This window comes from Felis catus, chromosome A2 (genome assembly GCF_018350175.1).
Source record: "Felis catus isolate Fca126 chromosome A2, F.catus_Fca126_mat1.0, whole genome shotgun sequence".
NCBI classification, from domain to species: Eukaryota; Metazoa; Chordata; class Mammalia; order Carnivora; family Felidae; genus Felis; species Felis catus.
The window spans coordinates 132,606,180-132,621,589 of record NC_058369.1 but is presented as its reverse complement, the minus strand read 5'-3'; the positions used below and the strand labels follow the sequence as shown (position 1 = coordinate 132,621,589).

The window sequence follows — 15,410 nt, the reverse complement described above, 5'->3', positions numbered from 1 at the left end:
CTTACGTATTTGATGCCTAGGAAAATGGCTTACTTCAAATTCAAATTTTATGAAGAAAAACTCAGAAAAGACCTCTAAATACCAAAAGTTAATAATTTATAATCAAATTAAAAAACAACCTAAATTATTTCATTACATTGCTGTCAAGTCTGATGGACTCAGTAATCCATGCTAAGTAAGAATTAGCTCTACAATACCCCTTTTACATGACACTCCAATTGGTATTTCAATATCTGGTAGGCACTAACCCATTGGACAATCCTTTCCCATTTTGGACATCTACATTTCGAGAACTTGTATCTGTTTGGTCCTATTCTGACTACTGAGGCTACATAAAATAAATTCCTATTCTATGTAACTATTCTTTAAAACACTGTGCACCAACAAACCTCCCTGTTTCCTGAATTCTGCACTAAATAAGCCAGGAGTTCCTTGCCCAATCTTTTCTTTTTAATTTTTTTAATGTTTATTTAGTTTTTAAGAGACAGACACAGCGTGAGCAGGGGAGGGGCAGAGAGAGAGGGAGACACAAGAATCTGAAGGAGGTTCTGGGCTCTGAGTTGTCAGCACAGAGCCCCACGTGGGGCTCGAACTCACAGACTGCAAGAGCATGACCTGAGCCAAAGCTGGACGCTTAATGGACTGAGTCACCCAGGCACCCCCTTGCCTTTCTTACGACATTGTTTCTCAATTCTTTCAAACTGAGGTTTTCCCTAGATAAATTTTAGTTTCAGTTAAAATGTAACACTGACAACTGAATATGATATAGATATGATTTAACCATTTCACAACACTCTCCACACACTAACCTAGCCACCATGTTTTTTGATTTTGCATTTAGATTTTTATAGTCAGGATCTATATACTCACTGCCTACTAGATATTTTCACTTGGATTTCCTACAAACTCCTCAAATTCCAAACGTCCAAAACTGAGTCAGTCTCCCCTTTCACATTTCTATTTCATCACACTCCAAACACACTTCACCTCCTAATTTTCCTATTCCAGTGCCTAGACCAGAAATGGCTACAGATCTGCCAGAATCCTACATTCCTCCTTCTCCCTCATATCTATCAGCCAACTGACAGTCACATTCCATGAAATGGACGATGGGTTTAAGAATTGGGCTCGAAGCCAAACTGCTAGGGTCTAAATTCTTGCTCGGCCCTTGCCAGCTGTGTGGTCTTGGACAAGTAACTTAGCCTCTGTGTTACTTAGCTTCCTCATCTATGAAACAAAACTGAAATCAAAATAATACAGGTATACCTCAGAGCTACTGTGGATTTGGTTCCAGACCACTGCAATAAAGTGAATCATCACAATAAAGTAAGTCAAATAAATTGTTTTCCCAGTGCATATAAAAGTTGTATTTACAGTATGTTATAGTCTACTAAATGTGCAATGGCATTGTGTCTAAGAAAAACAATGTACATAGCTTAACTTAACAATACCTTATCATTAAAAAAATGCTAACCATCATTTGCACTTCCAGTGACTCCTAACCTTTTTGCTGGTGTGGGGGGGGGGGGTCTTGCCCTGATGTTGATGGCTGCTTGATCAGGATGGTGGTTGCTCAAGGTCGGGGTGGTCGTGGCAAGTTTTTAAAATAGCACAACAGTTAGCTTTGCCACATAGACTGACTCTTTCATGAACAGTTTCTGTGTAGGGTTTGATGCTATTTGATACCCTTTTACCCACAGAACTTCTTTCAAAAAATGGGGTCAATCCTCTTGAACCCTGCCACTGCTTTAACAACTACGTTTGTGTAACATTCTAAATCTCTTGTCATTTCAACAATCTTCACTGCATCTTCCCCAAGAGCAGATCCCTTCCGAGAAACCACTTTCTTTGCTCATCTATGAGAAGCAACTCCTCATCCATTAAAGTGTTATCACAAGATTGCAGCAATTCAGTCACATCTTCTGGTTCCACTTCTCATTCTAGTTCCCTTGCTGTTTCCCCCACATCTGTAATTACTTCATTCCTTGTCTTGAACCCCTCAAAGTCATTCATGAGTGTTGGAATCAACCTCTTCCAAACTCCTAATGTTGATATTTTGACCTCTTCCCGTGAATCATGAATGCTCTTAAAGGTATCTAGAATGGTGAATCCTTTCCAAAAGGTTTTCAATTTACTTTGCCCAGATCCATCAAAGGAATCGCTATGTCTGGCAGTTACAGCCTTATGAAATATATTTATTAAAGAACAAGACTTGAAAGTAGAAATTATTCCTTGATCCAAAGGAAAAACAATGGATGTGGCATTAGTAGGCATGGAAACATTAATCACATAGTACATCTCCATCAGAGCTCTTGGGTGACCAGATGCATTGTCAGTGAGCAATAATAATTTGAAAAGTATCCTTGTTTCTAAGCAGTGGGTCTCAACAGTGGGCTTAAATATTCATTAAACCATGTTGTAAACAGATGTGCTCTCATCTAGCCTTTGTTCTGCCATTTACAGAGCACAGGCAGAGTAGATTTAGCATAATTGTGAGGGCCCTAGGATTTTCAGAGTGGTAAATACACATGGGCTTCAACTTAAAGTCACCAGCTGCATTAGCCCCTATCAAGAGATTCAGCCTGTCCTTTGAAACTTTGAAGCCAGGAATTGACTTCTCCTCTATAACTACGAAAGTCCTAGATGGCATCTTCTTCCAGTATAATGAAACTCTGTTTTTTTAGTACAGCCACCCCCATTAATGACTTTAGTTAGATCCCCTGGAGAACTTGTTTACAAACAAGTTCTTCTATGTCAGCACCTGCTGCTTCACCTGGTACTCTTATGTGATAGAGACAGCTTCGTTCCTTAAACCTCACAAGCCAACCTCTGCCAGCTTCCAACTTTTCTTCTGCAGCTTCCTCACCTCTCTCAGTCTTCACAGAACTGCAGTTAGGGATGTGCTCTGGCTTAGGCCTTGGCTTAAGAGAATGTCATGGCTGGTATAGTTTGTGGCATCCCCAAAACAATTACAACAGTAACATTCAAGACGACTGATCACAGATAAGATCATCGCAACAAATAATAATAAAAACGTTTGTAACATCGCAAATACCACAAAAATGTGACACAGAGACACAAAGTGAGCAGATGCTATTAGAAAAATGGCACCGATAGACTTGTTCGACACAGGGTTGCCACAAAGCTATTGTTTAAAAAAAAAAAAAAAGAGCAGTGTATGCAAAGTGCAAAAAACTGCACAAAGTATGTCCACATTTTCATCATAAGGCTGCTGTAAGCACTAAATTAATTCATATATGTAAAGTGCTTTGAAGAGTGATCAGCCATAACCACAGTGAGTGCATAATAAATTTTAGCTGCTATTATAATCATTATTGTCACCTTAATATCTACCTCTCCAATCTGTTTATCATCCTCACCACTACTCATTGAGGTCAGGTCCTTTATTTTTATTTCACCTATATAAATGTCACGGCTTTAAAACTATGGTTTGCACTTCTCTTCTTACTATATTCTTGTTTTCATAACTTTGATCATGTCGTCCCCCCAGTTCCAGTGCTTCAATGGTTTATTACCACCCTTGGGATAAGTGCAAATTATTGAGTACAATATACAAAGCCCTAGATAATCAGGTAAATCAAGCCACATCTATCCCCTCCGTTCTTCTGGTATGTGAGGTTTGAATCCCATCGATCAATTCGAACTAGTTCAAAACCAGAGGCTCTCAATTTTTCTTTAAAGCAAGTTACGAAAGTGGCCAAAATTTGCTCTGAGACTCTGCTGCCCACCACCTATTCATCCCCTCTTATGGTTGCTTACCTCCCCGTTGAAAAAGACTAAATGACAGGAGATGCCATTATACAGGAATATATGCACGGGTTTCCTACACGTCTGCTTTTAGCAAGAATCTGTTCAGATCCATTCTTTTCAAAGTGTGGTTGGAAGATCAGCAGCATCAGCATCACCTGGGAGCTTGTTAGAAAAGTTAATTTATCAGGCCCCACACACACCTACTGAATTAGAATTTCTAGGGGTGGGCCCAGGACACCGTTTTGTAATAAGAACTCTGGGTGATTCTTATTCATGCCAATATTTGAGAAGGTCTGATGAAAATGATGCTGATTGAGGCTTCATTCTTACATGCAGGAGTCAAAAATACTACTGATACAAATACGAATTACAAAATGTATTAAGTAAAGGGTACGATCCTGAAAAAAAAATTATGATGAATCTAAATCCTTTATAATTCACATGTAAAACAGCAGCATTTACTTTTTAAGTAACTTCTGTGTTTTTTCTTAGTGTTTATTTATTTTTGAGAGAGAGACAGACAGAGTATTAAGCAGGCTCCAGGTGCTGAGCTATCAGTACAGAGCCTGATGCGGGGCTCAAACCCACAAACTGTGAGATCATGACCTCAGCCGAAGTAAGACGCTTAACCAAGGGAGCCACCCTGGTGCCCCAAGCAGCAGCATTTTAAAGTTATGACCAATTTAAGATGTCTTGCCTATACACTGATAACAAAACATTTCGTAAGAAAATGTTGGTAATTTCGGACACCTGTTCTTAGAGCATGACCAGTTGGAGCTACAACTTACCAAGTATTTTGTAACACTCTGACTTCTAATAGAATATTTAGAATCCTTAGTAGACTCCCATAATGAGCTGGAGTTTGTTAATGAATGCTATCTTTTAGTAAGCCTTAATAAGTTAGGGTGTCAAGTAAGTAGCTCTCAATTGTTCACAGAAGTAGAAACCTAAGCATGTTTTTTTTTTTTCACTTGTGAGAATGAAAAAGCAAACTTGTATTCAAGGATCAATTTGTTTCTAAAACAGACTCTCCCTGTCCATCAGAAGGTGGCCAACTACTTTGAGAATATCTACTCTAAAGAGCAAAACAACCTTCATCTCTAACCTTTGTACCTGAGTCAAACTGCCCATAACAATCCAGAATTCTCCTCTGGGAAACCTCTCCCCTCCCCATTCCCCCATTCTGGGGCAGCTGGACCTTCTCTGTCTTCCTCAACCATCCCGTGCAAACCTCGATAACCATACTTACGGTGCAGTGAAATAATATGTTAACTTCTGCGCCTGTCAAGATCTTTTCAAAGCTTGCTTCTGACTGGGTAAAGAAAGGAGTAGTCAAAGGAATTCTAGGTTGATATATAACCAGTCATTTACTATACCTGTCTATTCTTAGCTTTATCACATACTTTTTCTATCTTCAGTCATTCTGAAAACCATTAATTTTTCCCATTTTGAAAATCATGCTTTAATGATGACAAATTTCACAGAGAATAAGAAATTATGCATAAGGACAGTATGAGTGGCATAAATTCTCTATTAATTCATTCATAATCTGGAATGAGAGCACAGTTTCTATTAAGACTTCACATTCTTTTTTGCCATTCTCATTCATAAATGTTACAAAACATTCAACCACTGTGAAGTTAAGAAATAGTAAGTGGAAATATGGTAACAGGCTATGGTAAGAAAAGAACTACACTGGTAATCAAAAGGTTCTGGTTTTAATCTCAGCTTGACTAATAAATATCAGGCTAAAATATCTTAAATTATCAGGGCCTCAGATTCCCAAACTTCAAAATAGAAGTGAAAGATGATTTAGATCCCTCTCAGTGGGAATAATAAAAGTCCCATGGGTGGCTAGAAAGATCAAATGAAGCAATGAATATACTGTATATTGTAAACATACATACAGCATTATTATAATTCTAGGATAATCAACAAGGTAATATAGGGGAAATGCCCCAAAGTACATCTATATGTGTGAAACCAAAGTTAAAATTTTCCCTGGAGACTATAAAATTATTTTCACCTTCCTGGTTTAGGGAAGCGTTATTTGGATGCAGGCTCTTGCTGTGGCTGCTGTGATCTTCTCCAAGTGTAAGTAATAAAAACAACTGGGGTGGGGGGTGGAAGTCCCAACTTCCAGGTATTCTCCAGAAGATCATCTTAGATGGAGACTTGACACTCAGAATATGTAGAGTGTGAAAGGCTGAGAGCCCTTGAGGAATCAAAGGCAAAAGGCCTAAAGCTTTTGGAGAAGCTGTGAAGACAACCCCTCCTAGAACTTCCTCACATCACCTCCACTCACTCTTCTTCCAAATTAATACTTAATCATAATTAGCTTATACATTTTAAATTTTTAATCTCATATGCTTTACTATTATTTTTGCTTATTTTATACTCTATTCCCTTGTCTCCCTTTTTAGCTTCAATTGTTTAAGCATCACACACTTATTCTTGTAACTTTTCACTCTTACCTTTATTTTCTGGCATTGTAGTCTCATCTTTTCCTGCCCTACCATCCTCGTTTATGGCTATCACATTCAATTTCTTTAGAGCTTCAATTTGAATGTCTTAAATGTTTTCAATTTTTTAATTCAAATTCTGATTTGAATAATATTAGAATCATCCTAAATTTCTTTTTCCCTTGGTCATTTATTTTATGTAACCTGTATTTATTATGGCCAGCAAAAAGCAAGTCCAGAAAAGGGCTAAAAGTAAAGAAAGTCATCATAAGCCAAAAAGCATGTCAGTTTTCCTCCTTGTAACTGCTTTTTCTGACACTCTGGTTCCCCAGTAGAGTCACTGGTCCAGTCCTGGGTGGCTCTCCAAGGAATTTATGCACCCAGGGACAAAGCCAACCCACAGACCTATTCCCTCTCCCAAGGCCGTAGGCTCACTCTGCAAATGGCATCTGGGTTTGCTCCAATGGTGCTACTTGTTAACTTCTCAAACTATCCACTGTGTGTATTTTAAAATTCTTAACTCCAAAACATGCAATGAACAGAATTTGGGTCATTCCCCTAAGAGAAATGAGGAGCTATTATAACCAAAGGGATGATATGAAAATAAGTGTTTTCTAAACATCATTCTGGCTACTATGCCAGAGCACCTGCAAACAAAGTATAAAAGTGTCCGTGAAGAACTAATCCATTTGTTCAACAAATATGTATTAAGTAACTAGCACGTAACTGCACTCTGACAGGAACTGATACAGCAAGGGGGGAAATGGTAAATTAGAGAAAAAAAACATACCAGAAATATGTATAGTTAATACATATTTTAAGAGACTACTGCATTAGTTCAAGCAAGAGTTGAAAGTGTCTTAGACTCTGATAGTGGTCCTGGAGACAGGGAAAATTAGAGTGAATGTGGTAATATTTAAAAAGTAAAGTGACAATATTCAGTGACTCAAAACAATTGTTATGTTATCTTCTGTTTCACACAAAATTTATAAATTTTCAATTGTTAAAAGTAGAGAACACAATTCACTTTTATTTCGGTTCTTCTTCCATGATTTGTCTTTCTATTTGGTTACTATTTTCAGTCTCTTATTCTCTAATACAAGTCAAAATTTTAGAATTCTAGGACTGCAGTATTTTCAGGCAAACAGACTCGAGACCACCAACCATTAGTACTGGGTTCTTTCTGGGAGCTGAACATCAATAACTAGAAGGCAATGCGGAGCTAGGAAGAACACAATTAACCTCCTGGAAATAAAGCATTACCTTACATTCCAACCAAAAAAATCAAAGAAGAAAGAATATTCAGGAAGAGATGCACAGTGCATTGTTGGAGGCATTTATCTATAGCACAAGGGAGAAGTTAGGGATTAAAAACATAAATTTGTAGTTGTTTCAAAGGATTTAACTGAAATGAAAATAAAGTCTCACAGGTAACTATGGAACGCTGAAATAAGGAAGAGTACTGTACGTCTTAGTCCCTCACACAATCAAGCTCAGAGTTGTGCTTTAATAATATATCTTTGGGTTTTACAGAAACAGACATAAGAGGATCCTTCAGAAAAATCTGTTGCTGGAATGTTGGCAAGGATACAGCCCTCTCTATTACTCATTACTCCCATGTAAGGCCTGACATGAGAAATCTCTTAGAATTTAGTCCACGAAATGACATTCCCTTTTCTGAAGAATGCTATTCTTCCCTCTTTTTCAAAATGGATATTCTGTAACTAACTACATTCCACTTTAACTACCAGGAATCTCAGAGGCAAAACAGGAGCTTAACCATAGGTCTCTATGTCTTCGGTTTTAGTAGTTGTCTCTCATTGTGTTAGCTTTCTGTACTGCATCATGCATCTGGAGAAGCTCCTGAATCCTTTAACAACTGCTTCATAACAAACAACCCCCAGTTTAGTGGCTTAAAAAACAATTTATTATTTATCATAATTCTGTGAGTTAGTGGTGTGGCTATTACACTTGATGGGGTATGGGCTCCCTCAGGCAGCTCCATTCACCTGGTAGGGCAGCTGGGGGCAGAACTCACTTCAGCCAGCTGGGCCTGGAACTGTCCAGATCTCCCCATGTGGTCTTTCATCCTCCCAGAGACTGGACCAGGTTTCTTCCTTTGGTGACAGCAGCATTCCAAGAAGGCAAGCTCCAATGTGCAAGCACTTAGCAACTCTCTACTTGCATCACATTTGCTTAAGTCCCACTGGCCAAGGTCAGTCACATGTGCACACACACACACACACACACACACACACACACACACACACAACCAGAGTTACTATGGAAGGGCGTGGATACTGGAAGGGGTGATTCATTGCAGGCCATTAACTTAACAATCTACGATAGCAGCTCCTAATGGGGCTATTACCTCTTCTTCCAATCCTTCTAATACTTGAAGCATGTTATTCTTTAACAAAGTTTCCTTCCTATCTGCCCCATATCTTATCTTTTTAAGAGCTAAAATATCCTTTATGGGTGTTCTAAGCTCATACTAGTCCAACATATCAGTGAATGAATGCTTATGTAGGATTCAAAAGTATTTTAAAATTTAAAATGCACCATATGCCACAGCAAATGCTCACTCCTAAATTCTTAAAGCTCTCATGGAAGGAATAAAAATTCCTTTAAATTTAAGTGCAAAAGCCTTTAAAAACATTAGTGCCAATTACTTCCCCCACCATGAGAAAATGCATCATTCCACTGTTGATGTCCCATACTCATGTTATTGAGATACTTTGCGTCTCTAGTCAATATTGAATGTATTATCATACAAGGGTCCAGAATGTCTAGAATCTTAAAGTTAGAAAGAGGACCATTATCTTCTGGTTTCTACACTAAGTACACCAAAGAGCAAGACAAGAAGATGCTGAGAAGCATAAAAATGTTAAGCTGAAGAACAATAATATAAACAAAAGAGCAAAAATCACCAAAGAAAGGGTAAAGGAGAAAGAAATTCATTAAACTTGTTTCATCTTGCAAGATGTTACTATTTTTCAGATGTCCTATGATAAGACGAAGATGAGTTGAATAGGAAAAAAATTAACTTTTAAAGACATGACTATACATCTTGTGATTTTTATCTGTACTTTTTAATCTCATTGACTTTTTTAAAAATACCAGTTCAAATTCAATTTTAGACTGTAAGTTTTTGTGAAAATCAATGTGTTTTGGGAAAAGGTGTGTGTACATGTGACTTGAGGGTGGCTGAACAGGTAAGGTGGGTCTCTTTGGACATACAAGATTTGCACTATGACTAGGGATAGCACATATAACTATAAAAAAGTCAAAAGAGCCCTTCTGGCTGTGATTATGATGCCAAACAAGATGTTGTTCTGTGAATAGGTGGCAAAATGCTTCAGAGATTTTCCACCAGGGGAGACAAAATGTAGAACTTTACTTATGCACAGAAGACTTTTTTTTTTTTTTTGTTAAATTAGGCCAACAGCAGAGTTATTTTTAGATTACTTACTTCACTTTCTCTTCTTAATGGGCTGGTATACAAAATAGGACAGAAAATGCACCATATGTCACAGCAAATGCTCAAATCCTAAATTCTTAAAGCTCTCATGGAAATAAAAGAGATCTCTATCTTAAAATATGAGATTTCCATTCAGATGAAATTAAGACCATAACTATTCTGACGGATATTTAACAGTTAACAAATAAATTACATACACCTTGCTTGAAAAAAACAGGATTTCAGAGAATTTTTCCTTTAATCATTTTTAGGAAAAACAAACTGTAAGAGAAGAGCTAAGGTGTGAATAAATGTGTTGATTTACATTTAAGACTTAAGGTTAACATTTAAATCATACAGCATTTTCAAATTCTATAGTGACTAACAGAGCTCTTGATTTCCTAAAGTTACAAAATTTAGATGACTCATCTACTTGCTCTTTCATAAAATCAATGTAAAGTCTGTTCAGGCAGCCTCAATTCTGTAGAAAGACAAACTTTCAAAACTTATTCTTTGCATTTTGACATAATGCATTCTCATTTAGGATTGCAATCATGCTCTACAAAAACTTATACTGTTATTTTGGTTTATACTATTACAAATATGACAATGAGATAGAATGTATGACCTTAACGACATCTATGTACAGAATATATGATACTAGAATAAAAAAATATAACTGATTAAAGAAATTGTCCCCACTTTTATCAATGATATAGATATAATTTAAACTATACTAGGAAATAATGAGCTTATTTTAAAATAGATTAATAAAGTCAACAAACATCACACAGCAACATATCCACCATGTTTTTTGGAACGTCTCGATTTTACTGAGTAAACAAAATTGAAGGACAGCAAAAGTTTTGGCACCTGTTTGAGGTTTAAACCACTGGGTCACAGTTTTCAATTAGGATGAGGAAAACAAAGTGCTTATTTCCTCAAAAAAATCAAGTAAAATCTCTAAAGTTTTGGTATTCTCTTGTTTATTGTTTTATTAAATTATAATCTTGTGAGTGCCTCATATGTTAAATGTGCAGGTCTATTTGTTTTCCCCAAAAACAGGGCAGACAAATATTACTAGATACAGTTCATCATTGCACATAACCTAGTTTTAACAAGATTATATGTAGCAATGAAATAAAACATCTTTAAACTAATATAGGTATTTAGATATATAGAAGTTAATTTCTAAATAACACAGGTCTGCTGATAAATTGTAACTTTTCCACAAAACAATTTTAAAATATAACCTTAATAGATAAATTTATGATGTAAAACTAGGAAATTAAAGAATATTATGATGATTAATGTTGCTAAATTAATAGTATTAATAAAATCCTGTGTATAGAGACTACCTTAAATATACATTCTAATTCTTTTTTTTTAAATTTTTTTTAAATGTTTCTTTTTTAGAGAGAGAGAGAGAGAGAGAGACAGAGAGAGACAGAATGCAAGTTGGGGAGGGGCAGAGAGAGACAGGAGACACAGAATTCGAAGCAGGTTCCAGGCTCTGAGCTGTCAGCACAGAGCCTAGATGCAGGTCTTGAACCCATGAACTGTGAGATCATGACCTGAGCTGAAGTCGGACGCTTAACCAACTGAGCCACCCAGGCACCCCTCTAATTCTTACGTTTAAAAATACACTTGAATAATCTGCATTTCGATACAATCCTATACACCTTAATTCTAAGATATAAACCAAAAGAATAATCAGGTCTAAGAGCTGGAAGAAGAATGTTACGCTGAATACAAAAACTAGTTCTCAAAACTTGAAAGAAATCATATTATCTTGCCAATAAAAATATTAACCAAAGCAAAAAAACTGAAGCACTAAAGTCATAAATGGCTGCTTTTAGAGGAGAGCAGACTCCAAGCGGAGAAGAACAGACAAGTTTACCTGCATTCAGAACTTCACCACACTTTGTGCCAGACACTGGTCTTGGTCCTGAAATAAAAATTCTTGTCTAAATTGTAGTTAAGTAATACTTTATAAAGTCAAGTCAATTAAGTCTAAGGAGACCAACCCTAAAGGTAACAAAAAAGAGATGAGGTCGCAAAAATAAACATTATAATTCTGAACTTTTATTGAACATTCAACCGGGTTCACACTTTTTTTTTTTTTTTTTGGTCCAGTAAGTAAACATGGTAAGTATGTGGAAAAAAACTTTAAAGAAGTGGCAAAATATGTTGACATTTTTATCAGGTGATGTGGCTGTGTCTAAGCAGTTTTATTTTTATCTTTCTCTATTTGCTAAATCCACATTTAAATTAATTAACACTAATTTCACCATTTATCTACTTTAGCATTTTACTGGCGATGACCTCTAAGTATGTACAATGGATTCCCAACCTTCCATATTTTATGAATAGATATTTTAGGGCTGGATTAGATATTAAAAAACACCATTCCAAACTATGTTCTTTGGTTTAAATTGATCCATTATTCCCACTCGAAATGAAGCCCCTCCCATGACACAATATTGTTTAAGAATAGTTACTACACACACACAGTAACCACTTTTTGAGCATGTGCTTTTTATTAGAGGATCACTAACACATGCTCCCAACATCAACGAGCTAAAGAATATGTACTACTTGCCAAACCTTTCTTCCACTGAGCACATATCGCCTCTAAATAATTATTTCCAGACAAATGGGAAAAGGGATTGTGCTTCTTTGACTAAATTATCCAACATATTTTCCTAGCACTGAAGGAGACAGAAGACATATTAGTATGAAGTATCTTCCAAACACTCTTCCTAGTGCTTCCTTACTGCCTGAAACCCATAAAGTCCAATATTTTCCAACTAATTTCCTCAGTGTGTGCATGTAAAATGACAGCTGACAGAATATAGAGGCTTGTGTATTAGAGGGCCACAGCAGCATGCTGTGAAGAGCTCACATCATAGAATACAATGATCTGGACCACTAGATGCAAAGGAGAAGATTCCATTGCCAATAAAAAGTGGTAATTAACTAGACTTATCACAAAAATAGAAAATCACTCCATTTCAGAACCAGGAAAATTAACTTCCTAACTTTAAAACCAGGCCAAGTTTAGAGAAAATTCCCAGGCCCAGGACGAGCTCCCCAGAACAGGAGAGCAGCAACCCTGCAAAAGAAATTACCTAACATACCAGATTTAATTATATGGAAATAGCTTTATCCAAATCCATCAATGGAATACAAGAAAAATACTAACAGGGAGTCAACATTATACCTGGAAAGGAAGAATCTTTTAAATTTATTGTATAATATTGCTTACAAAACATATTCCTCCAGAAAATGAGACTTCAATGGAGTGATGAATTTATTAATCTAAAGACATGTTTAAAAGCCACTCAATAAGGTCTAAGGCTTTGATAAATATAAAAAATAATATAAAACTGAGACAATCTTAAAATACAATGGACATCTACTTTTGCCACATCTAATAGCTTCAGAGAACTTCATGAATAAACCATTGTAACCTCACTTGCAAATACCACAAACAAAATTCAAAATTAATTTGTAAGTTTCAGGTTTCAAGCTTCCAAGGATATACTGATTCAGGCAGAGATAATATCTGACTTCTGAGCACATCCACAAAGTCAGATTTTCCTCTCAAGAATATTCCTACATCAGCTGTTTTGAACTTAACTGCCTGACCAAAGGGGGCAAGAAAATGAGGAACATAATATATTTGCTTCTGGTAAATTGCATACTTTCCTTTCTTCCAGTTCCTCAAAATTCACAGGGGCAGATATGAGGGATGCTCTTTTAGCAGAAAGTGTTGCCCCAATCCTAAACCTTGGCACCGTTTTTTTTTAAGTATATTTATTTTGAGAGAGAGAGAACATGAGCAGGGGAGGGGCAGAGAGAGAGAGAGAGAGAGAGAGAGAGAGAGAGAGAGAGAGAGAATCCCAAGCAGGCTCCACGCTGACAACGACCCAGGGCTTGAACTCATGAGCCATGAGATCATGACCTGAGCTAAGATCAATAGTCAGTTGAATGCTTAATCGACTGAGCCACCCAGGCACCCTAGCACTGTTTAAGATGAAAAACATACAAAGTATAGCTGACAAACAAAATATTCTTTCAAGGAAAAAAAAAGTGGAAGGAGGAGCTAGGAAAAAAAGGCAGTCATAAATAAGATCAGTGCTAAACACTGAAGGGAAGGCATCTACTATCTGGCAGCTGCTGTGTGGAGATCTTTAAAAATATTTTTAGTTCATACAAGTAATAGAATTTTCATCCATATTTTACAATGAAAAATTTAGGTTCAGAGATCAGATAATTTGCCCAAGATCACACAGCCAGCATGGGGCTGAGCCTAGGATTTGCTCTCCGTCTGTCTAATGCCAAGCCCTCCTCTTGCCATGATGTCAAACCCACATCTTAGTTGACAAATATTCCTGCTGGGCCTCCACTGTGTGCACTCATGCTACAAAGAACTACAAAAGGAATAGAAGACATTGCCTTTGCCCTCCAGGCAGTTAACATCTAAGAGGCATTCTGAAGATTCAGATGTCCAATCCATGAGAAGAAATGTGGTATACACAGAGGAAAGAGCAGTAGTCTAGGGAGAGGGAGATGACTCACTCTTGGCTTCACTATATAGTAGCTATATAACCTTGGGTAAATAATAATTGCTAGTATTTCCTCATCTGCAGAGATCTTGTAATATAATATCTGCCTTAATTATCTTACAGAATTAGTTTAATGATCCAATTAGATAATATAAGAGCCTTATTAGCTATAAAATGTTTCACAAATATGAAATGCTAGTACTGCTATTCATGTGTCCATTGTCAGGTCATTACAGAACTTTGGGTAAGTATCTGAATTCAGCAATAAAAAGATTAGCAGACTCACTTTTGTTTCCCAGGCCTTTTTGTTTGGCTTTGTTCTGGCTGGTTAAGAGAGTTTGTGCTCTTAGAGTGAGGATTATTAACCAACTGGTTCTGGCTCTTGATCCCTGCACTGCCCAAGCACTCCAGCTGGCTGTCTGCTGAAGATAGGGTCTGTGACCAAATCACTTTCCCCCGCTACAAAACTGTGACCCCAAGACTATACAGGCAGCACACTTACTGCTAGCCCAAAGGTAAGATAGTCCTTTTTCCATTTCCTTCCTCCTTTATTTCCTTTTCTACCTTCTTCATCAGCCATCCTATACAATTAGAACTTTGGGGTGTCTAGCTCACCCCCAAACCCAAAGCTGTACCTCAAATTTTTCTTTCTCTCTGTCAACTGTATGAGAAGACCCATTTCCTGAGGGAGGCTGGAGGAACTAGGTTCAGAAAGAAACCAGGTGATTAAGACCTTCTCTGAGGAGGTGGAGAATTTGCAAAACAAAAAAACATCCCAGAGCTGGCTGGGAAGAGTTTTTTGAACTAGGCTGTACAAACCACAAGCATTTAAAATAAATAAGCTAAATCAATTCTCTGTATTCAAGACAGTATTAGAACATAATTTCCTATCAATTTTCCCATTGTAAATTAATCAATGTTTAGAATATTCTCTTTCTGTGAGAATTATTACTCCCAATTCCAAATAGCCAACTGACAAACTGTGGATGGCTTACTACGCTTCAAATACATTTGACTGAAAAAGACTTACTGAAATTCTTTAGATAATCTTCATTTTATTTTCTGTAATTTTAAGCCAACCACTTTGATAATGCATAAGTTCAGCTCAATGAAGCAAAAGCAAACCTTACTGCAACTGAAATGTCA

General features: G+C 36.9%; 1 protein-coding gene across 10 annotated transcripts in view; it reads right to left on the bottom strand.

Moving 5' to 3' along the window:
* FOXP2 (forkhead box P2) overlaps positions 1-15,410 on the bottom strand; it is a 565,307-nt gene that overhangs the window by 531,417 nt on the left and 18,480 nt on the right. The window contains exon 1 of one of the 10 annotated variants that reach the window (XM_045041044.1): positions 11,594-13,532. The exons of the other annotated variants lie outside the window; for them this stretch is intronic. The gene's annotated coding sequence lies outside the window, so the exon portion shown is untranslated. Of the gene's footprint in view, positions 1-11,593; positions 13,533-15,410 lie in introns of those variants that run through there. 10 annotated transcript variants of the gene reach the window in all.